Consider the following 22,359-nt stretch of genomic DNA (forward strand, 5'->3'; position numbering starts at 1 on the left):
TTGAAATTTCGCACTTTTTCGACATTTGACCCAACGTCACTCGCTTATTACGTATTATTTATCCTTCGGCAATAAATAATAAAATTGTTGAAATTCGACGAGGAATACAACGCTAGTCTCAGATCTGCGCTACCACCTTTAGTTTCGGAGATAGCATGTCATTTTTTAACCGCCTGTCACGCCTTAACTACTGCAGATATATTTATGAAATTAAATATCTTGAAGTGACCCGACACGGCCTATATTGTGGTGTTATCAGATTTAAGATTTGACGCGTATTTCCAAAGATAGCTTTTTTTGCTTATTTTGCTTGTGTATTATTGATCAACTGATATCTGATGTAAAATTTGACGGAGAATAACGTGGCGTCGTCAGAATAGAGATAACTTTATTAGGTATCAAGATATCCTAGCTAAAGCGTTTATCAGAATGTTTTGATTCTGCATAGATTCCTGCATCCATGTCTAAGTAATGTCTTAATGTCGGGCATGATTTGGAGAGGGAAAATAACGAGGAATCCATTTCTGGTCTTGGTTTTGCGCTAGCTTAATTATTATAGAAATTATTAGCTATATTCCAAGAAATGGTCGTAACCCTCAATTTTATCCTCTCGTTTTTTCTCGTGTTCGTTGCACTCATCTAGTGTAGAATTTGACGCTGAACATTTTGATGCTTATTAGAATCCGATCGGCAGAGTATTAACGGAGCTATGAACGATTTTGTGTTTCCACCGTTATGAAACTCTCCGGTGTTTACGGCCAGAATTTCACCTCCTCTAAAACCATCTTTTTTCAAATATGCAAGTTTCGTTATTCTTGCCTCCAGCTTGATCAGAGAGGTTCATAGACGTGAAGAAAACAATATTAGAATTTCTGGTGCTATCAGAATTGCGCTAGGCCTAAAACTGACGGAGATATCCACGATTTAAAAAAACGTGCTGAAACTTTGAAGGCCTATAACTCCATTAATACTGTAAAGTTTTGTATGCCCAATTGTCGCCTGGGAGAACCAGTTGCGGGGAACACGCTGGTGCCTTCAGAATGACGCTACAACCAATAGTTATGGGGTTATTATGATCTGTTTTTCGCGTTTTTTTTTAACTTTGATCCAACGCTCTTCGTTTAATATCTATTTTTTCTCATTCGTCAATAGATAATGAAAGTTTTAGAATTTAACGAGAAATACAACGCTGGTCTCGAATCTTCGCTACGACCTTTAGTTTTGGAGATAACACGTCATTTCTTTAGCCACCTGTCACGCCTTTACTAGTAAAGATACGTTTATGGAAATAAGTATAGCGATTTGAACCGACATGAGCTATAATTTGATGTTTTCAAATTTAACTTTGAACGTGTTTGGTTCTTTTTTTTTTATTTCTTGATATTTCTTGATGAGCAACTGATACAAGGTGTAGAGTTTGCCGGAGAACACGATGGCGCTATCAGAATCAAGATAGCTTTTTTCGTTATTGAGCTATACCGTTCCAAAGTTTGGTCTTAACGGTTTTCGCCTGCGCCTCTTGCTGTGTCCATGTTTTCCTCGTGTTCGTGGAGCTCCCCGGGTGTAGTATTTGACGCTGAACATTTTGGTCTTTACTAGAATCCGATCGGTTGAGTATTAACGGAGCAATTAACGATTTTGTGTTTAGGGGGGGGGGAGTGGTCGGGTGGTATCACCGGGGGGGTGGGAGGGGCCTATGGCGGGGGGGGGGGTCTGTGGGGTGTCCCGGGGGAGGGGGTGTAGGGGGCGGAGGGGGAGGGTGAACGATGTTTTTTATTTTTCGTTTAGTTTAAAAATGTTTCGTGCTATGAATTCAATGCTGTGTTTAGTTTTTATAATGTATCGTGTATTTTTTTTTTTATATTGGTGGCGTGTTTTACCATATTTGAAGCGTTGCTGTAGACTTTTCTTACGTTACTGAGCCTAGAAATAAATAATATGTTCTCTGACGTTCCTAAAATTGGTGAATAAGCTTTAATATTGTCGATAGAGGTTTGTTTTGATCAAACCCTTACGGAATGATATACTCTTTTAAGTTTTTCATCTCGACTTGGTGATCTAAAATGGCGGCAGTCCAGTCCACCTTATATATCGTCCTCGCCATGTAACACCTTCTCCACGGCCTTCTCCACCTCCTGCTCCACCTCAACATTCTCCACAGCCTTCCCCTTGACCTGCACGGCCTACTAAACGCTCGTCTTTGCCCAACACGCGTTAATATTAAGCCTTTAGAGGGAAGATATTGTGGGCCATGGTGCCAAGTTGTGATTTTCAAGGGTGGTTTAAGCGCCAAGTGTCTACGAGAGTGCCACAGAGGGTATGGCCGTAGTATTCAAGGGCCATGGACCACCGAGGGGCCATTAGAGGGAAGATACTGTGTGCCATGGTGCCAAGTTGTGATTTTCAAGGGTGGTTTAAGCGCCAAGTGTCTACGAGAGTGCCACAAAGGGTATGGCCGTAGTATTCAAGGGCCATGGACCACCGAGGGGCCATTACAGGGAAGATACTGTGTGCCATGGTGCCAAGTGTACGAGGGTGCCACAGAGGGTTAGGTAGACGCCCCTGCCATGGCCTTACTCAACTAGGGCCATGGACCACCGGAGGGCCATTGGAGGGGAGAAATAATGGTCCATAGTGCCATATTTTGTGATGTTCAAGGTTAGTATCAGTGCCATGGTGCCTGGGTAGGCCTATATAAATGTGCCATGGTCGAGGGATGCCACGTAGCCTACAGCCTGGGCCATAGTAAACAAGGGCCATGGACCAGAGGATGGCCATAGTATGTGTGTGTGTGTGTGTGTTTTGAGGATATTGTGTAAGTATTTTAAGCCTGTGTGTGTGTGTGTGTGTGTGTGTGTGTGTGTGTGTGTGTGTGTGTGTGTGTGTGTCCTGGTAAAACTATAGAATCACACCCCGTAGCAGCCTCTTTCCATTTGCGTTTTTGTCATGTATGGTTTTTTTTTGTGTGTGTTTGTGTGTGTGTGTGTGTGTTTTGAGGAGATTGTGTAAATATTTTAAGGCTGTGTGTGTGTGTGTGTGTGTGTGTGTGTGTGTGTGTGTGTGTGTGTGTGTGTGTGTGTTGGTAAAACTATAGAATCACACCCCGTAGCAGGTTCTTTCCATTTGCGTTTTTGTCATGTATGTTTTTTTTTGTGTGTGTGTGTTTTGAGAAGATTGTGTAAATATTTTAAGGCTGTGTGTGTGTGTGTGTGTGTGTGTGTGTGTGTGTGTGTGTGTGTGTGTGCTGGAGTTTAGTGGTGGTGTGGTGGGTAACACACACTGGGGATAATAGGTTACTATGCTAAATTCACTGTGGAATGTATTGTTATTATTATTATTATTATTATTATTATTATTATTATTATTATTATTATTATTATTATTATTATTGCAGGAGTAGCTGTGAATGGCCTCAATGAAGAATGCGAGAAGTCTGAACATGAGATACAGGAGGAGGAGGAGGAGGAGGAGGGCCTGATACAACAAGAATGTGGCTTCACCTACAGGGGATGCATTTGAGATTAAGGTAGGCCTATGTGTGTATTTACCTTGTTGTATATACCTCGTTGTGAAATACTGGAAAAGAGATGTACTAGGTTCGTGCTGTCCTGTCTCCATAACGCTTAGTAGGCCTATGTGTGTGTGTGTGTGTGTGTGTGTGTGTTTAAGGTTAGATTAAGTTAGGCAAAGCTAGGTTAGGCAAGGTTAGATTAGGTTAGGCAAGGTTAGATTAGGTTAGGCAAGGTTAGATTAGGTTAGGTAAGGTTAGATTAGGTGAGGTAAGGTTGGTTTAGGTTAGGCATGGTTATTCAGGCTTCCAGCAGCTACTCGTAATGCGTTAAAAAGCTTTGTGAGACTGTACAGGGCAACGCTTACTGGTCTGAACATGCGTTGTTCATGAGAGACCAGTGTTTGTAAACTAAAGCGCCAGCTTTTGACGATGGGACACCAAATAACACAACACCGGGTGCCTTCAATACCATGGCATGCTCGCAAACGAATGTGGAATATCAAATTTGAGGCAGTGAATAATCATTTTTTGGGCAAAGTTAAATGATTTATCTCTTTGATATATTGATTTTTTGAGTAACATAAAAAAATAACCTAGTGTTTTAATGTTGATGATCTAAGTATGAAATCTCTTCACCGAAGATATTTCATACCCTGAAGTTTTTTCATACAACACCGGGCGCCACGTGTAGGGAGATGTTTTTTTCTGAGAGGCGGAAAAAAGTAGCGATTATTGCTAGTTTGGTTACAAAAGTAATGAAGATACTGATATATATTTAATTAAGTAACGGATGGCCGATAACCCAATTTTATTATCAGCAATAAAGTATCGCGATAACTTACCGCGATAACGCCCAGCTATGAGATTATGTTAGGTAAGGTTAGATTAGGTTAGGGAAGGTTAGGTAAGGTTAGATTAGGTTAGGGAAGGTTAGGTAAGGTTAGATTAGGTTAGGGAAGGTTAGGTAAGGTTAGATTAGGTTAGGGAAGGTTAGGTAAGGTTAGGGAAGGTTAGGTAAGGTTAGGGAAGGTTAGGTAAGGTTAGATTAGGTGAGGTAAGGAAAACCGAGGTTTGACTGTATTTTTATTTTATTTTATTTTCTCTTTTTTTTGTGTGTGTTTCTCTTTCCTCTCTCTCTCTCTCTCTCTCTCTCTCTCTCTCTCTCTCTCTCTCTCTCTCTCTCTCTGTAATTACCTTTCTGTCTACCTATTTCTGGTTTTATTCTTTTCTCTCTCTCTCTCTCTCTCTCTCTCTCTCTCTCTCTCTCTCTCTCTCTCTCTCTCTCTCTCTCTCTCTCTCTCCCCCCCCTTCCTCCCTTTCCTTCCATACCAAAACCATTCTTCTTACTATTATTATTATTATTGCAGGAGTAGCTGTGAATGGCCTCAATGAAGAACATGAGACACAAGCAAAGATAGGAGGAGGAGGAATACATACATAGGAAGAATACATAGGAAGAACAGACACCAGAAGACCTATCGGTCTATGGCGAGGGTGTCTGTTTAAGGAGGATTAGAGAAGGAGGAGGGCCTGATACAACATGAAAGCCTTCCCAAATGTGTGTGTGTATTTACCTAGTTGTACCTAGTTGTAGTTTTACAGGGCCTGGGCATTATGCTCGTGTGGTCCCGTCTCCGTGTCTGCATTTATCCAACTTATCTGTAAAGCTTTGCACACTCCTCGCTGATACTATATCCTCGCTCAGACTGTTCCAAACCTCTACATTTCTTTGCGGGAAGCTATACTTCTTTGTGTCTCTCAAGCATCTCCCCTTTCTCAATTTTTTACTGTGTCCTCTTGTATTTCTGCTTATGTTTCCTTCTGTTAGTAGCAGTTCTTCATTATCTACTTCATCTATTTTGTTTAATAATTTATAAATTTGGATTAGGTCTCCCCTTTCTCTTCTTTGTTCCAGTGTTGTTAAGTTCATTTCCTTTAATCTTTCCTCGTATATTAATCCCTCCAACTCTGGGACCATTTTTGATGCCATCCTCTGTATTCTTTCTAGTTTCTTGATATGCTTCTTCTTATGGGGGGACCACACTACCTCTGCATATTCTAATTTTGGTCTAATCATGGTAGTGATTAGCCTTCTCATCATGTCCTTGTCCATGTAGCTAAATGCTACTCCAATATTTTTCACCAAGTGATATGTGTCTCTAAAGATCCGATTTATATGACTCTCTGGTTGATTATCATCCCTCATCACTACTCTCAGGTCTCTCTCTTCATGCACTTTTTTTAATGTTTCACCATTTCCCATTTTGTATATCCAGATTGGTCTTGTTTCACTTTTACCCATTTCCATAACATGACATTTTTTCACATTAAATTCCATCTCCCAATCCATACTCCATTTCCAAATTTTGTATAGGTCTTCTTGCAATATTTCACAATCTTCTTTGTTTCTTATATGTTTTTGTAATTTAGCGTCGTCAGCAAACAGGTTTATGTAGCTATTAACTCCTTCAGCCATGTCATTTACATATACCAGGAAGATTATCGGTGCTAATACTGAACCCTGTGGTACTCCGCTTTCTACATTTCTCCATTCTGATTTTATGTCCTTGACCACAGTTCTCATCTCCCTTCCCATTAGGTAGCTTGCCATCCATTTTTTCATATTTCCTTTCAATCCTCCTTTATTTTCCAGTTTTCATAATAGTCTTGTATGTGGAACTTTGTCAAAGGCCTTTTTCAAATCTAGATAAATACAATCAAGCCATCCATCCCTTTCCTGAGTTCTGTCTGTCACTCTTGAGTAAAAACTGAGTAAGTTTGTAACACATGATCGGCCCTTTTGAAATCCATATTGTTTGCTGGTAATTAACTTATGCTCTTCTAGAAATTTAGTCCACTGCTTCTTTATTATTTTCTCACATATTTTGCACAAAACACTTGTCAGGGATATGGGTCTGTAGTTTGAAGGTTCATCTTTCCTTCCACTTTTATATATGGGGACCACTTCAGCCCTTCTCCACTCATTGGGCACCGTACCTGTTGCTACTGAGCATCTAATGATGTCGTATATTGGAACAATTAATTCATCTCTACATTTTTTTAAAATATACCCAGAAACTCCATCCGGTCCTACTGCTTTTCCCTCTTCTAGTTCTCCCAGTAATTTATGGATCTCTTCTTTGTTTACCATAATCTCTTCCATATGAACTTCTATTTTATTCTCTTGTGGCGCAATAAAGATTGTTTCTTTGTTAAAGACTTGCTGGAATTTTCTATTTAATAACTCTGCCATACCTTTAGGGTCATTGACTTCCACATTCCCGTCTCTCAGTCTTTCTATTGTTTCTTTTGGTTTAGTCTTCCCATTTATAAATCTGTAAAACAACTTGGGCTGTTCTTTGCATTTTTCCACAATATGTGTGTGTGTGTGTGTGTGTGTGTGTGTGTGTGTGTGTGTGTGTGTGTGTGCTTGCAGGAAGATGAACCTTTATCTGACTAATGAGACTTTCTTTCAGGTCTGTGCGGAGGTGGGGGAGGAAGACTGCAGGAGGCTGTAGAGAGGTGGATTGGGTGAAGGGGGACTTGACAACACTACAATGCAAGCTGGGCTAAGGTAATGTATGACTGGTCTTGTTACGCTCAAAGGGAAGGGCGATCCCAGATACGTCGCAGAGGTGCTGTTTTGGCCTGGCCGTAGTGAGTTTCTTTATGTGCACCATTTAATTCTGCATGTTTTCATATATAATACATGATGATTATGTTGAGTTTATGGCTGAAAGCTTGTTATATTCAATAGCGACATTTGAAATTTAGCGCGCGCGGCGATCTCGGATACAGCAGAGGGCGCTGTTTTGGCCCGGCCGTAGTGAGTTTCTTTATGTGCACCATTTAATTCTGCATGTTTTCGTATATAATACATGATGATTATGTTGAGTTTATGGCTGAAAACTTGTTATATTCAATAGCGACATTTGAAATTTGGCGCGCACGGTGATCTCGGATACGGTCCGGGGCGCTGTTTTGGCCCGGCCGTAGTGAAGGGGTTAAGTGTAGTCTATGAAGGCTACTTATCTATAAGCATTTAAGTGTAAGGTTCTGTGGGGTAACTAATCTAAGTGTAATGGTGCATTCTGTGGGAATTACTTAAGTGTAATCTATGAAGGCTACATCTATAAGTATATAAGTATGTAAGGTCCTGTGGGATAACTAATCTAAGGTTATGTACAACTACTGGTTCTGGTGCTGTGGGTAACTCCTACAAACCCTTTCTACTATGGCTATTAATTAACAAAAACCTCTTACTTTCAGCTTGTGTACTGGGTTAAAAAATAGTTAATGTTAGAGCCGGAAGCATCTGACAATCCCATCTCTTTCTTACAGGCCAAGCACTACAGAGGAGGAGGAGGAGAAGAAGGAGGAAGAAGAAGAAGAAGAAGAAGAAGGAGGAGGAGGAGGAAGAAGGAGGAAGAAGAAGGAGAAAGAGGAGGAGGAGGAGGAGGAGGCAACTTATAAATATAGACAAGTTTATGTGTCTAGGAAAATATTTAAATGAATTGTATTATGTAAAGTATTGAATTTAAAATATATCTACTAATAATTTCTATGCATGTTTACAGGGTTACATATTTAAGCTGTAATATAATTTGTATGTATTTAAATGGGGTTTTAAGTATAAGGTGTTTGGTATTGCTATACTTATAAAATCTTCGGTTTTGGGGTATATAATTCTAAGTAAGTGTTTCCCTACGTTATTTAAGTGTAAAGTAAGTGTGTAAGGTATTAAGTTATATATTAAAGTGTGTACCGGGTTCTCTAATAAGTGTGTAGTGATGGGAAGTATTTAAGTGTAATGTGTAAAGGTTACATATATATATATATAAGTATTTAAGTGGGAGCAGCAAGTAGTGGGCTTTATTTTTATACACTTTTTTGCCCTTGAAAAAAAAAATACTGTGAAATCTTTAAGTGTACTGTATGGAGGCTATACATTTATAAGTATGTGTAACGTCCTGTGAGGGCTAACTAATGTAAGGGTGATTTCATAAGTGTTACCGTAGTGGTGTGACTTAATCAGCAACCTCTACTGCAATTAGTCTGAGTACAATTACTGGTTCTGGTACTCTGAGTATTAACAAAACCTTTTAATTTCAGCTACCAAGGACAACCTCTGCTGCTCCGGGTATCAACTCCTGCACTCCTGGGACTGGCATAACATCTGCATGCCCTTGTAACAACTCACTCTGCTTCTGCTATTCATAACACCCCGTTCTGCGTCTGCTTTCGTAACAAAGGGCATGGCTTCTGTGTACTAACTCCTGCTCGCTTAACCCGCATGGATTTTGCATAACACCTCCTATAGTCTTCGCCCTTCCTTCATAACTAATCGCACGGCTTTGCATGAAGACTCCGGCAACTTACGGCTTAAATTTCGCATGAGAACTACTCCTGCTTACGTATGACAATTCTCTGTGGCTTTCCTAACAATTCATGGATTTTGCATAACCCCATTCCATTTCCGCTGTCATGCTAACCCATACTAGTGCTGACTGGAGTATCCTAACCCATAGTCTAAGCTGCCGGCCAGAGCTTCAGGTGACCCCTAACTTGAAGCCTGTCGGATCAGCGTCTAGCGAGGGAGGTTCCGTCAGGTTCCGTTCCCCCCTAGAGATGTCTCCACCTTAAAAAAATGGTTTGACATCATTTGAGAGCAGCAGTACAGGCCAGGTATCAGAGAGGGGTTCAGGCCTATATGGGGGCACCTCCGATAGGCTTGTACCTCAAAAAATAAAAGATTGAAAATTAAAAAAGACTATGTGAGAATCCTGACTATGGAGGGAGATTATCCTCAAACACGTACAGTTATATATATGTGTCTTTTACCCACCCATGCGTGCAGTATGGTTGAACATAAGAACGTAAGAACATGGTGGTGGTGGTGGTGGTGGTGGTAGGGATCATGTTTCTTAACGGTCCCTCTAAGCGAGAAAAATGAGAAAAAATCATCACTCACACAAACCATTTCATAATACATATCAAAGCATTTGTCATCAGATTATGTATCATCTATTTTGGGGGGTTTATATCATGGCACAAATTTGGCCCGTCACTGCTACATGGTAAAGCCACAAATTTGGCCCGTCGCTGCTACACGGTAAAGCCACAAATTTGGCCCGTCGCTGCTACACGGTAAAGCCACAAATTTGGCCCGTCGCTGCTACATGGTAAAGCCACAAATTTGGCCCGTCACTGCTACATGGTAAAGCCACAAATTTGGCCCGTCACTGCTACATGGTAAAGCCACAAATTTGGCCCGTCGCCGCTACATGGTAAAGCCACAAATTTGACCCGTCGCTGCTACACGGTAAAGCCACAAATTTGGCCCGTCACTGCTACACGGTATAGCCACAAATTTGGCCCGTCACTGCTACACGGTATAGCCACAAATTTGACCCGTCGCTGCTACCGTATTAAAAAGCATTACCAAGCACATCAGACGCCCGGGAAACATACTATACTATATGAAAACCTTACCAAGCACATGCAACCTCTACCAAGCCTTACCTCATAAAATAATCTACCAATTAATATATTTCCCTGGTCTAACAGTCTACATTTTCAGGACTCGTATTTATATATTTATTTTTATTGTATTATTTTACTGTTTATTGAGGGGACTGTTTGGGTCTTGTATTTTCTGTTGTATATTTCCAAGGCCAAAAAGGTCAGTAATTGGGTTCTCAATGATGTTTTTTTAGGTTGATGGTACAGAGGAAGGGTCATAAAAGCACCCTTGTCTGTAACTCCCCTGAAAGCCTTGTCAAATATGTGTTTTTTAGGTTGATGGCACAGAGGAAGGGTCACATTTCCACAGATCATAAAAGCATCTCGGAAAATGCCCAAACCTCCACTGAAAGCCTTGTCAAATATGTTTTATTTTTTTTGTCATGGCCTATTGCACTGGTAGGCTTCTTCCCAGTGGATCCTGATGGTCGGCCCAAGGCTTCTTCCCGGTGGGGCCTGATGGTCGGCCCAACCCGTTCTGGCGCAGGCAAGTGTTTATAGTGGTGCCATCTTGCATTGGCTCATGCTGCCCTCCCAGAGCTCATCTTTAATCCTAGAATCTACCCTTACCTGTGTTAGGATAATAGGCTACTGGTGTGATAAACTAAATCTCTCATTATAACCTTTCTCCTCTTCTGTTCAAAGCTAAAAACCTAATCTTTTTCCCTCTTCCTATAGCTCAAGCCCATCCATAGGGGGGGGGATTGAGGTCTAGCACTGTCTTGGATAAAAATGTGAGAGGATTATCCCAGCTTAGCTCAGGCCCTTGGAAACCACTTATAGGGAAATACATGTAAGGTTGTGTCTACAGGTCAGCTAGTATTCCTCCTGTCTCATAATGCTTATAGTTTTTGCCTTCAACACTGATTTGATAACAAGGTGCCAATGCTCAGGTGAGGGAAAGTGCATGTGTGTGGGTGGGTCGGACAGAGAGCTTTACTATATGAAAAGGCTTCGTACACTCAGAATTTGCCATGTTTAACCCTTGAAAGCTTAGTTCTGGCTAGATATCAAGCTCTAAAGCATCACATTGAGCAAGGGTTTGTGTAGGAGAATCAATTACTTCCCCACTCAGTATTTAAAGAGACTGACTATTTGGAAAGGCTTCGTACACTCAGAATTTGCCATGTTTAACCCTTGAAAGCTTAGTTCTGGCTAGATATCAAGCTCTAAAGCATCACATTGAGCAAGGGTTTGTGTAGGAGAATCAATTACTTCCCCACTCGGTATTTAAAGAGACTGACTATTTGGAAAGGCTTCGTACACTCAGAATTTGCCATGTTTAACCCTTGAAAGCTTAGTTCTGGCTAGATATCAAATTCTAAAGCATCACATTGAGTAAGGGTTGATGTAGGAGAATCAATTACCTCTCCATACAGTATTTAAAGAGGGAATTTGACCTTTTGAAAAGGCCTCGTACACTCAGAATTTGCCATTTATAATACTTGAAAGCTTAGCACTAGTATATTTCCAAGCTCTTAGGCATCACATTGCGTGAGGGAAATATCTTGAGGGGCAAAGAAGTTCATAGGAGAATTACTTACCTCCTCAAACAACATATAAGAAGGGATTTGACTATTTAAAAAGGCCTCAAACATAGAATTTGCCATGTCTCTACAGTTGAAGGTCCTTCGCTGCTTTAAGTCAAAGTTCTCAACCTTAAAAAATAACATGATTGATGTAAAGGAATGAATTATCTCCCCCAAACTATTTAAAGAGAGATTTTGAGTGCTTGAAAAGGCCTCAGACTAGTAGAATTTGCCACGTCCTTACAGTTGAAGGTCCATAGCTGCTTTTAGTCAAAGTTCTTGAGCTTAAAAATAACAGAGGATTGATGTAGAAGAATGATTTACCTGCCCAAACAGTATGTACTCAGCCCCCTCAAGTCCCCAATGCAGTCATCCCCCAGTCTCACGTCCCAATTACCTTTATTCTGGGGGTCAAAGACATTATAGCTATATAAGTGTTTTCCCTTCCTGTGTCAGCCCTAAGACCCTCAGGCCCCCAGTAATTGGTCACCTAACCTATCCAAGCAGGTGTGTTAGCATAATACTGGCGGTAACATTTTAATTAACCTTTCCAATGAGCAAAAACAATTAATATGGAACTATGAATCATGTATCCCCAGCAATTAAGTCTCCACTTTGTTATGTAACATTAGTAAGGGTTCCAGTATATGTTAGATAATTACTCGCATTGTCAAGAATAGTTTTAATAGCCTTGTCAAGGGTTGGCCGAGAAAACAATATTATAACAAGCACTGAACTAATTCTTGAGTAATTGGACTGAGAAAGCCTTGATGGTACTCTATTTTTGCTATATTATAAAAAGTCTATAAGCGATGCCTTGGAAAGCTACCATAAGCAAGGGTTGGTCTAGATTATTGATGTCCAAGCTATTAATTATATGTATTTTCTCTTACCTGAAGCCCCCTAGCTCAAGCCCCCAGACCCTCGATCAGCCTCTTCCAGACCCCCCCCCAGTAGCTACCTTATTTTCTGGGGGATCAAAACCATTAATTATGTGTTAGTTTTGATAATTACCTGACATTAAGTCTTCCCATGGGCAGTGTCAGCATTTGTGAAGCCTTAATTATCATGAGCATAGTTTTATATCAAGCACCAACTCTTGGGTAAGACTTTGAGAAGGTCTTAATGTACTCAATCTTTGGCATATAAAAACAAGTCTAGCAATGCCTTAGGAAGATACCATGAGCAAGGGGTGAGTTAGGAAACTGATGTACCTATCCCTCAATACTGCATAAACAATGGATCGAGGTCTTGTTCAGTATATATATCAGGCACAATTGTCCATCTTTTGAGTTAGTTTATCAAAGACATATCACTGAACCTTCCACCATGAGCAAGGGATGAGTTAGCAGCTTGATATATATTCCTTAATACTGCAAAGATAATGGAAAGAGGGCTTGTTCAATATATATTATCACTCGGATAGGTTACAATTGTCCATCTTTTGAGTTAGTTTATCAAAGACATATCACAATCTTCCACCATGAGCAAGGGATGAGTTAGCAGCTTGATATATATCCGTCAATACTACATAGACAATGGATCGAGGGCTTGTTCAGTATATATATCAGGCACAATTGTCCATCTTTTGAGTTAGTTTATCAAAGACATATCACAATCTTCTACCATGAGCAAGGGATGAGTTAGCAGCTTGATATATATTCCTTAATACTGCAAAAATAATGGAAAGAGGGCTTGTTCAGTATATATCATCACTCGGATAGGTTACAATTGTCCATCTTTTAGTTTATCAAAGACATATTACTGAACCTTCCACCATGAGCAAGGGCCTTAGGGTGACTTATAGGAGATAGTTATACATTCCTATGTGTTTCATAGAGGAAAGGAAGAGATCTAGAATGATATATCTTCTAATATGTTTCTTCATCTCTTATAGTTTAATAGTTCAGCAGTGAAAATGAGTTTTATGCTGAGTGCTGAGTAGCCTTAATGTCGATCGGCCAACACGTACCTCAAGTCAGCATGCATTTGTGTTATAAGGTCAATAAACTCATGGCCCAGAATCAATCAGCATTTATGAAGTCGGCATTTAAAGTCAGCATCTCTCTCTCTCTCTCTCTCTCTCTCTCTTCCCAGCACGGCTTAATTCGATATCAGCCCTTAATGATGTTGCCGTTAAGTATCTCATTAACGATCATGCATGCAGGGGACGAGAAAGCTGAAAAAAAAGTAAAATAATGACGAGGCGGAAGAATTATATATGGCGAGCGATCGAGTCCATTGGCGGGGGTGTTGCCATTCTGAGAAAAAAAAAAATTGTTATTTTCTCGTAAGTCTATAAGAGTATTTCTTCTATCCCTGTGTCTCGGTATGGTAGGTCACAGGTCAAGTCATGCAATAAACATGTTCTGTACGAGTGTGGTGACTCCGGAAATAATATATCATTAGTGTGCCGAGGTGACCGATCAGCTGATTAAAACAGCTGATTGGGTACGCGGAGGTTTAAACATTACGTCATAGCTTTCGGATAGGTTTAATTTACAGATTTACATAGAAAATCAGACCCCATGGTCCAGACTAAGTGGCCTGTCCTTAAACTAAGTGGTTCTACATTAATCCGATGGCTCCATAACGTTGCATTTCAACTCTAGTTAATATATTGAGTTGAAGGAAGTGACGGCCGATCGAGGTTGTTTTTAAAGGAAATCAATCGTGTGACCACTGAAGGAAGGCAGGGAGCTTATTCCATTCTCGCACTACAACGTTGATGAAGAAAAATTTGGTTCAGTCTGAATTTCCTTGTCTACATTTGAGTTTTACGCCTTAATTTGTTCCTCGTACGCAAAGTGTCATCGATCATAAACAATATTGATCTGCCTACATTCGTGAAACATATGGAGCCAAGCTCAGCAAATTCAGCATGGCCCAGAATTTCTTTAAGTCGGCATGGTCTGAAGTCAGCATGGCCTAGCTGGCTCGATCCCTCAACTCAGCATGTCGGTACAGGAAGCTTTTTTGTAGCGATATGCTTAATTCTACTACTACTACTACTACTACTACTACTACTACTACTACTACTACTACTACTACTACTACCACTACTACTACTACTACTACTACTACTACTATTACTACTACTACTACTACTACTACTACTACTACTACTACTACTACTACTACTACTACTACTACTACTACTATTACTACTACTACTACTACTACTATTACTAGGGGTTTAATTATGAACAAGTCAGCAATGCTCACTCAGGATGGCGCCTCGCTGTTTCTCAATGCTGATCCTATTTTGAACTCAGCATGCATTAAAGAGTTACTGATTTCAGTCTGTATAGCCACTCTGAGCTCAGCATGGTGGTCTATATATGACAGCATGATCGTTTTCTTGATATGCTGAGTTCGGAGTTCAACATGGATTTAAGTTAAGATTAGCATATGAGTCAGCATGGCCATAAGTTTAAATCAGCTTGCATAAGATCGAGTCAGCATGGCTATCTCTTTTAATGCTGACTTTTTATAGGCTCAGCATAAGAGTTATACAAGTGAACAATGCCGTCATTGCACTCAACTTACTGCATATTGTGACCTTTATTTCAAGTCAGCATGCATCATGAAGTCAGCATGTGACCGTAAGCTTAAATCAGTTTGATAGCATAAGATATAGCATTTCAGCATATATCCTTCAACTTAATGTCAACTAGAGTAGAAATGCAACGTTTTGGAGTCTTCTGATTAATGTAAAATCACTTAGGTTTAAGGACAGACCACCAAGTCTGGACCATGGGGTCTGTGGTCTGATTTTCTAGGTACATCGATGTAAAGGTTGGAACAATTAGTTTTGAGGTACAACAATGAGTTTTCCTGTTCCAACGTCCACCTTCCTTATTAAACATTTCAAAGCCATTATTTACACGGCTTTAGGTTTAATTAAAGAAAAAGCGATATAATGACCCGTTTATACAGGAAGAAACGTTGTAACCTATAAGATCTAATTAATACGTGATTCATTCCCCTTCCTCCCTTTATCTCTCTCTCCCTCTCTCCATGCTTCACTTAAGGGAGACTAAGTGTATTAAGAACTCCCTGAAGCCATTATTCCCACATATAAGCTCATTATATCATATTGTAAACCCGTCCTGAAGGGTGATAGAATTTTACACTTTCTGCAGTTTCGTTCGCAAAGTGTCAAGACTTAGACCTAAAGTACAGCAAGAGCAAGAGCAGCAGTGGTGTCGTTTTTCCGTGCGAAATAACTCGTTGAGAGATACCTCATCACACACCAGAGAGACTGATTGATTTGCCTTATTTTGATGTTATTTGTCCACCCGTGATCTTTATAAGGGTTAATATTGCCTGTAAGATAATAATACACCAGACACACGGACCATAGATGCAAGAAATGAGGGAAAATAACGTCTGCTATAATTCTGTCAATAATGAACCCTATTCAATTGTTATTTAGCCTTCCAGTGATAACAAATGTTTCTCTGATGTTTGTGCCGTGTATTGAAAATGAAATAGGGTCATAGAACGATAGAAGTGAGTGAAATATGGAAAAAAAGGAAAGTTAAACGTTTGAGAGTTATTTCGCGGAAGTTGGCGAAGTTATTCCCTTATGATAACGTGACTGGCCTTCCTCCCTGGCGGTGAATTCGCTCCGGATAGACGCGATTAAGAGTCTTGTCTATTTTATGTGATTTCCGTGGGATTTATCCGCTGTAAAGACACGCCATGCAGATGAAAGAGGTGAGGAATGCCTTGTGCTTGTTTTGATATGGGTGATAACGGCGAGAAATGTGATGAACGTGGTCAAGGGATTTAAATGTGGGCTGACCGCGGGGCCTCGGGTAAGATGGCGGCGCGGGTTGGTGAGGGAAATATTTGTATATATATATTTTTTTCTCGTAAACTACTGGGTATACCGAGACGGGGCTTGAGGTCATGACATATAAGGTCACTATACTTCTTGAGGTCAAGCGGTGATGTGGGGAAAAGGCGGAAAATGTGTGATATATGCAAGATAAGAGGCGGCCATCAGCTTAACGTGTGAACTTTTATCATCGATGCTCAGTAAGCCCTTTGACCTCTACCGAGTGAAGAATTAAGGGGGATTGACCTGATATATGAGGTCAGATGAGGCGTGAATGTCGTAAACAATGAATTAGGTTTAGGGGTGAGCTCACAAAGGCGACCGTGTGACCTTATTTTTGACCTTATTACCGACACTTACGACCTATGATATGGAGAATAAGATGCATTGAGCTCTTACATGAGGTCAAATGGGGCGTGGCTGTCTTAAGTACGTAATAATGGGCATTTAGCGGCCAGGTCCAGCAGGTCAGAAATGGCCCATCGCTGCTACACGGTAGAGCCACAAATTTGGCCCCTCGGGTTAAAAAAAAAAAAGACAACGGGAGGTCATTTTATACGGAGATTTCCAACACGTAACCTTTTTTATTGCTATTCCAGAAGTACACCCGATGGCAGGCCGGACCCTATCTCTCCTTCGGGGGCCAAGTTGTGATTTGCTTGGCAGGAGCCGTGGTGGTGAGTAAACTTTTCTGGGTTCCATTTCCTCAGTGAACATTAAGCTGAATAGTAAAAAAAAATTGTATGTTTGTCAGATGGTAAATGTCCACAGAGCTGCCCATCTCACTGTGGTACTTCTCACCCTAACCATGCGTTAGATCTCATAATTCTATGCATTTTGAATCCCATATATATGCCTCACAAATTGATAGAATCGCTGCTGGTGATTTATGAAAGGTTGGTGTTTTTTTTGCGGGCCGTGATGTTGTGGGCCCCGGGCGTGAAAGCGAGAAACACCTCCGCAGAGCTAAGTTGCATATACATGTGGGGGGGCGAAGGGGTCAAAGCCCCCCCGTTAACTGTTAGGTCGTAGAGTTTGGTTGGGTTAGTTTAAATATGTTCCCCCACCGTAAACCGTCGCGTCGGTGCCACCACAAAATAGCTCGTGGGTCTGCATGTTCTAAAAAAATAAAAAATAACCACGCGGTAGACCTGGTCTCACACGAGTGGGCTAATCGCTAACCTAGCGTACCGTCGCTAACCAAGCGTTTGTAGAAAAGATATATGAAGACCTAGTGATGTTTCATAAAGTAAGTAATGGTGGCACAGACGCCCCGAGCCGGCCGCCAAAAACTCACTAACTTTTCAAAAATCGGTGGCGGCGTTTCTAACAGTTTGCGGCGAACATAAATGGGGTTCAAAATGCTTAGAATAAGGAGATCTAACCCATGAGAAGTGTGAGAAGTGAGTGTAAGAAGAGACGGGGAACAGAGTATCCCAGTCCCCCCGTGATGCTCTGAGGCGGCTGCAAAAAACTCATTAACTTTTAAAAAATTGCTAGCAGCGATTCTGTCAATTTATATATATATATATATATATATATATATATATATATATATATATATATATATATATATATATATATATATATATATATATATATATATATATATATATATATATATATATATATATATATATATATATATATATATATATATATATATATATATATATATATATATATATATATATATATATATATATATATATATATATATATATATATATATATATATATATATATATATATATATATATATATATATATATATATATATATATATATATATATATATATATATATATATATATATATATATATATATATATATATTTTAGTAAAAAATCCTAGAATTATGAGAGGGGCAGCTCTGTGGACATTTATCACCTGTCAGATTAGGTTAGAATTAAGTTAGGCTAGATTTCATTGTTTCCAGGTCAGGATAAGGGTGAAGTATTAGCCCTTTATTTATAAGTGTGGAGTATTCACCCTATTCATCCTGGGGGGCTTCATGGTGTAGTGGTTAGCACACTTGGCTCACAACCGAAAGAGCCCGGGTTCGATTCCCGGGCGGAGTGGAAAAATTTGGGTGGCTTTTCCGATACCCTATGCCCCTGTCCACCCAGCAGTGTATGGGTACTACCAGGTATTAATCGGGGGTTGTGTCTTGTTCCCTTCTCCTATAATCCCTGATGACTCCCGATAAGCCGGTTGACCGGCTGTAAGATTGGGGATTGTCGGCGGCAGACCGCCGGTCGACCCTGAGGACCGTAGACTCAGCTGACCACCGCCGGTCAACTTTAAAATTTTCAAAGATATCGGCGATGTGCCCGGTTGACCGGCGGTGTTGAAAATGTCCTAATCGACCGGCGGTCAACCGCCGACACCCGCGGCAGACCGGCGGTAGACTGGCGGTAGGCCATGAGTGAACACCTGTTTATGATCTGGGGATTAGCAAGGGAGGAAGGAGGAAAACGAGGAGGAACAGGTAGGAGCGAGGGAATGAAGAGAGAGAGGGAGATGAGATAAAGGAGGAAGAGTGGGTGAAAGAGAGAAAAGAGAGAGAGAGAGAGAGAGAGAGAGAGAGAGAGAGAGAGAGAGAGTGAGTTTTATGCACACAAATGAATTTAGGTTTGAAGCAGTTTATGAGGTAATTTTAAAATATAAAAATGCAAAGATAGTGTTTGGTCGTCGATGTGCCGCAGGTCTGTCACTGGTAGACCAGCGGTCTGCCACCGGTAGGCTGGCAGTCTACCGTTGACTGACCTGCTGCAGTTGCTGGTTGGAGAAATCGAAAATCGTATATGGTCGCCAGTCTACCGCCGGTCTACCGCAGGCAGACTGGCGGTAAGCTGCCGGTCCCAGGATTATTGCCTATCTTGTTGGCGGTCAGGCCCTGATCGACTTATCGGGAGTTATCGAGGACTATCGGGACCGAGGCCGGGAATGTGTGAGAGCCCCTTAAAAAAACTCTGTATACAGGAGGCTTTTCTTTAGAAGATGGAATTGTTCATAGCATTTCATAGCTGGTGCTGCTGCAAGTTACATGTAGAATGTGTTATTACGGAGTGTGATTCTTTAACTTCAACTCGTCAGTTAGTTTTTGTTTTATTGAGTTTTCACAAACATATTCAAGTTCTGCAATCACTGCTGCATTTAACGGTGTCAACCAAAATGGCCTATCTAATGTATGGCTGAGATACGGCAAATAATACATGTCTGTGACGTCACTCCTGACCGAGCGATCTCGTGCAAAAAAACTCATTTGTCAACTCTTCTCGCTTTCTCGTCAAGCAGCTCGCTGCCAGTGTGGCATTGCTTATAATGTATTAACGTTCTTGCTCCCTGTGTGGCCTAAGGCTAGCTTAGGTTCATTAAAGTTTGGTCAGGTTAGGATGGCTGAGATTGTCTTTTATAAAATAGTTTAGGGTGACACAGTGAGTAATGTATTTTTATATTTTGAATATTCTTCAGCGGAACACTGGAGGCTGAGTGTGACGGTCCTTGTTGGCCGCTATGATGATGATGTGGTTTGGGTACTACCAGCTGAGAGGCCACAGCATGCTGTCCTGAAGACCGGCCAGCAACCCGGACTCTAGAGCAGTGGTTTGCATTGGTAAAAGTGTTATTTCTGCTATAATTGTCTCTTGTTTCTCTTACGACTGTCTTCTGTTTCTCATATTCTCTTATTTCTCCTGTAAGTGGTGTGCGGGAAAAACTGTGTAACAAATGTTAGGACTCGCTGGCCTGACAAATATTAACCCAGTAGCTGTGGGGGTCATGTTTCTTAACCCTTTCATTGCGCGCAGCGTGGACGCGACTTATCCCCTCAGGCGCAGTTGGGCAGCCCAATTGGGGGTCTCTTTTAACCTCTGTATCTCAAAAACTATTCATCACAGCTGAAAACTAAAAACACCATTGGAAAGAGGAGGTCCAGATCTATAGGAGTCAGTTATGTATGCCTCTTTTGCGGACGTTCAGGGAGTGTTGAATGTTAACACTTACATCGGTGCGTGCGGGATGATCAGCCATATTGAGGGAACTGTGGACATTTTTTCCTTCAGACTCTGGCAAGGGAGCATTGCCAACTGCAATATTTACAACTATTTGGTCAAAGAATCAGTCAGGTGAAGCTATGCAAAAATGCCGCTATATTGGGCAAGAACATCCACCAGTTACTCATCCGTAGATTTGCCACGCTGGGCTGATATGATTTTCCACCAAATTTAGTGAAGAATCCACTCAATTGGCAATCCTATGTTGTGAGAATTAATGTTGGAACACTCTCATACGCACGAGATGTGAGTGTGGGTGGAGGTCGCAGCGAGCGTTTAGCAATGAAAGGGTTAATGGCCCCTCTAAGCGAGAAAAATGAGAAAAAATCACCCCTCACACAAAGCACTTAATTATATATATCAAAGCATTTGTGATCAGTTTATGCATCGTCTATTTTTGGGGTTTATATCATGGCACAAATTTGGCCCGTCGCTGCTACCGGGTTAATGTCCAAAAAATTTATTTCAAGTTTCTTCACTATAGTCTATCGATTTTAACTTGAGCCCTTGGGCGTGACTCAGTCGTTGTCTTTCCCTGTAATCCCAAGCCATTCATAACACCATGCAGTCGTATTATGAGTATGTGTATACTCCACAAATAGATAACGTACAGACTAACAGTGAGACAGATCGCAGGTCATGGCTAGATCTGTAAAGAATTGAGGCTTCCCCGGCCCAAACCACAGGGCTCAAGTTAGAGTCCATGTACTATAGTGACTTTATAAGAACATAAGAACGTAAGGAGTCTGCAAGAGACCGGTTGGGCTATACAAGGCAGCTCCTGTACACTCCACTCCACCTTACCTCACCATCCATGGCTTTATCTAACCTCTTCTTGAATGTATCTACGGTATTGGCACCCACATCATGGCCCCCAAGCCTGTTCCATTCGTCCACCACTCTATTGGTGAACCAATTCTTGCCTATGTCTTTGTTAAATCTGGATTTGTCCAACTTAAAACCATTGCTACGCATCCTACCCGGCTCTTTTACTATCAAAATCTTATTGACATCCCCTTTATAGAAGCCCTTCATCCATTTATAGACTTCGATCAAGTCTCCTCGCAATCTTCACATTTCTAGCGAGTGTACATTTAACTGCTTCAGCCTGTCTTCATGAGGCAAAAGCGACAGGCCAAATTTGTGTCTTTATCGAGTAGCAGCGACGGGCCAAATTTGTGCCATGATATAAACCCCCCAAAATAGATGATACATAATCTGATCACAAATGCTTTGATATACAGTCACCCCCCGCCGTTCGCGGTCTCACCCATCGCGGTTTCGCGTATTCGCGGTCAACTAATTGTGACCCCCCCTTATATTACGCCCCTGTTTCGTATACGCGGATGCATGCATTGTAAATAGGAAGGCAGAGGAGGAGGAGGGAGGAGGAGAGGGGGGGAGAGAGGAGGGAGGAAGGAGAGGAGGGAGGAGGGAGGCAGAGGAGGGGGGAGGGAGAGAGGAGGAGGAGGAAGGGAGGAGGAGGGAGGAGGGAGGCAGAGAGAGGGGAGAGGGAGGAGGGAGGGAGGGAGGCAGAGAGGAGGGAGGGAGGCAGAGAGGAGGGGGGAAGGGAGAGAGGAGGGGGGAAGGGAGAGAGGAGGGAGGAAGGCAGAGAGGAGGGAGGGAGGGAGGCAGAGAGGAGGGGGGAAGGGAGAGAGGAGGGAGGCGGGGCAATGGACGTTAAGGCGGTGTCACACTAGCACTTTTTCCGTCGATTAATGCCATTTCCGTCGATTTTTCATCGTTCCGCATGAACTTATCGCATGAATTTGTCAGACGATCAGGATCGTTTCCGCCTGCAAATTTCCGCCTTTGTTTACATTTCCAAGACCAAGACCGAGACTTTCCGCGTGGCTTCAACCTGTCTCAAACGCTCTCCTGCAGTGACAGCCT

General features: G+C 41.4%; 1 long non-coding RNA gene across 1 annotated transcript; it reads left to right on the forward strand.

The window, feature by feature from the left end:
* The first annotated feature begins 1,823 nt into the window (after positions 1 to 1,823).
* On the forward strand, positions 1,824 to 9,321 carry LOC126989910 (uncharacterized). The gene is made up of 3 exons (XR_007743854.1): positions 1,824 to 2,658; positions 3,395 to 3,526; positions 6,988 to 9,321. It is a non-coding gene; the product is annotated as an uncharacterized LOC126989910 (long non-coding RNA).
* Positions 9,322 to 22,359: the final 13,038 nt, after the last annotated feature.

This window comes from Eriocheir sinensis, unplaced genomic scaffold (genome assembly GCF_024679095.1).
Source record: "Eriocheir sinensis breed Jianghai 21 unplaced genomic scaffold, ASM2467909v1 Scaffold1374, whole genome shotgun sequence".
NCBI lineage: Eukaryota > Metazoa > Arthropoda > Malacostraca > Decapoda > Varunidae > Eriocheir > Eriocheir sinensis.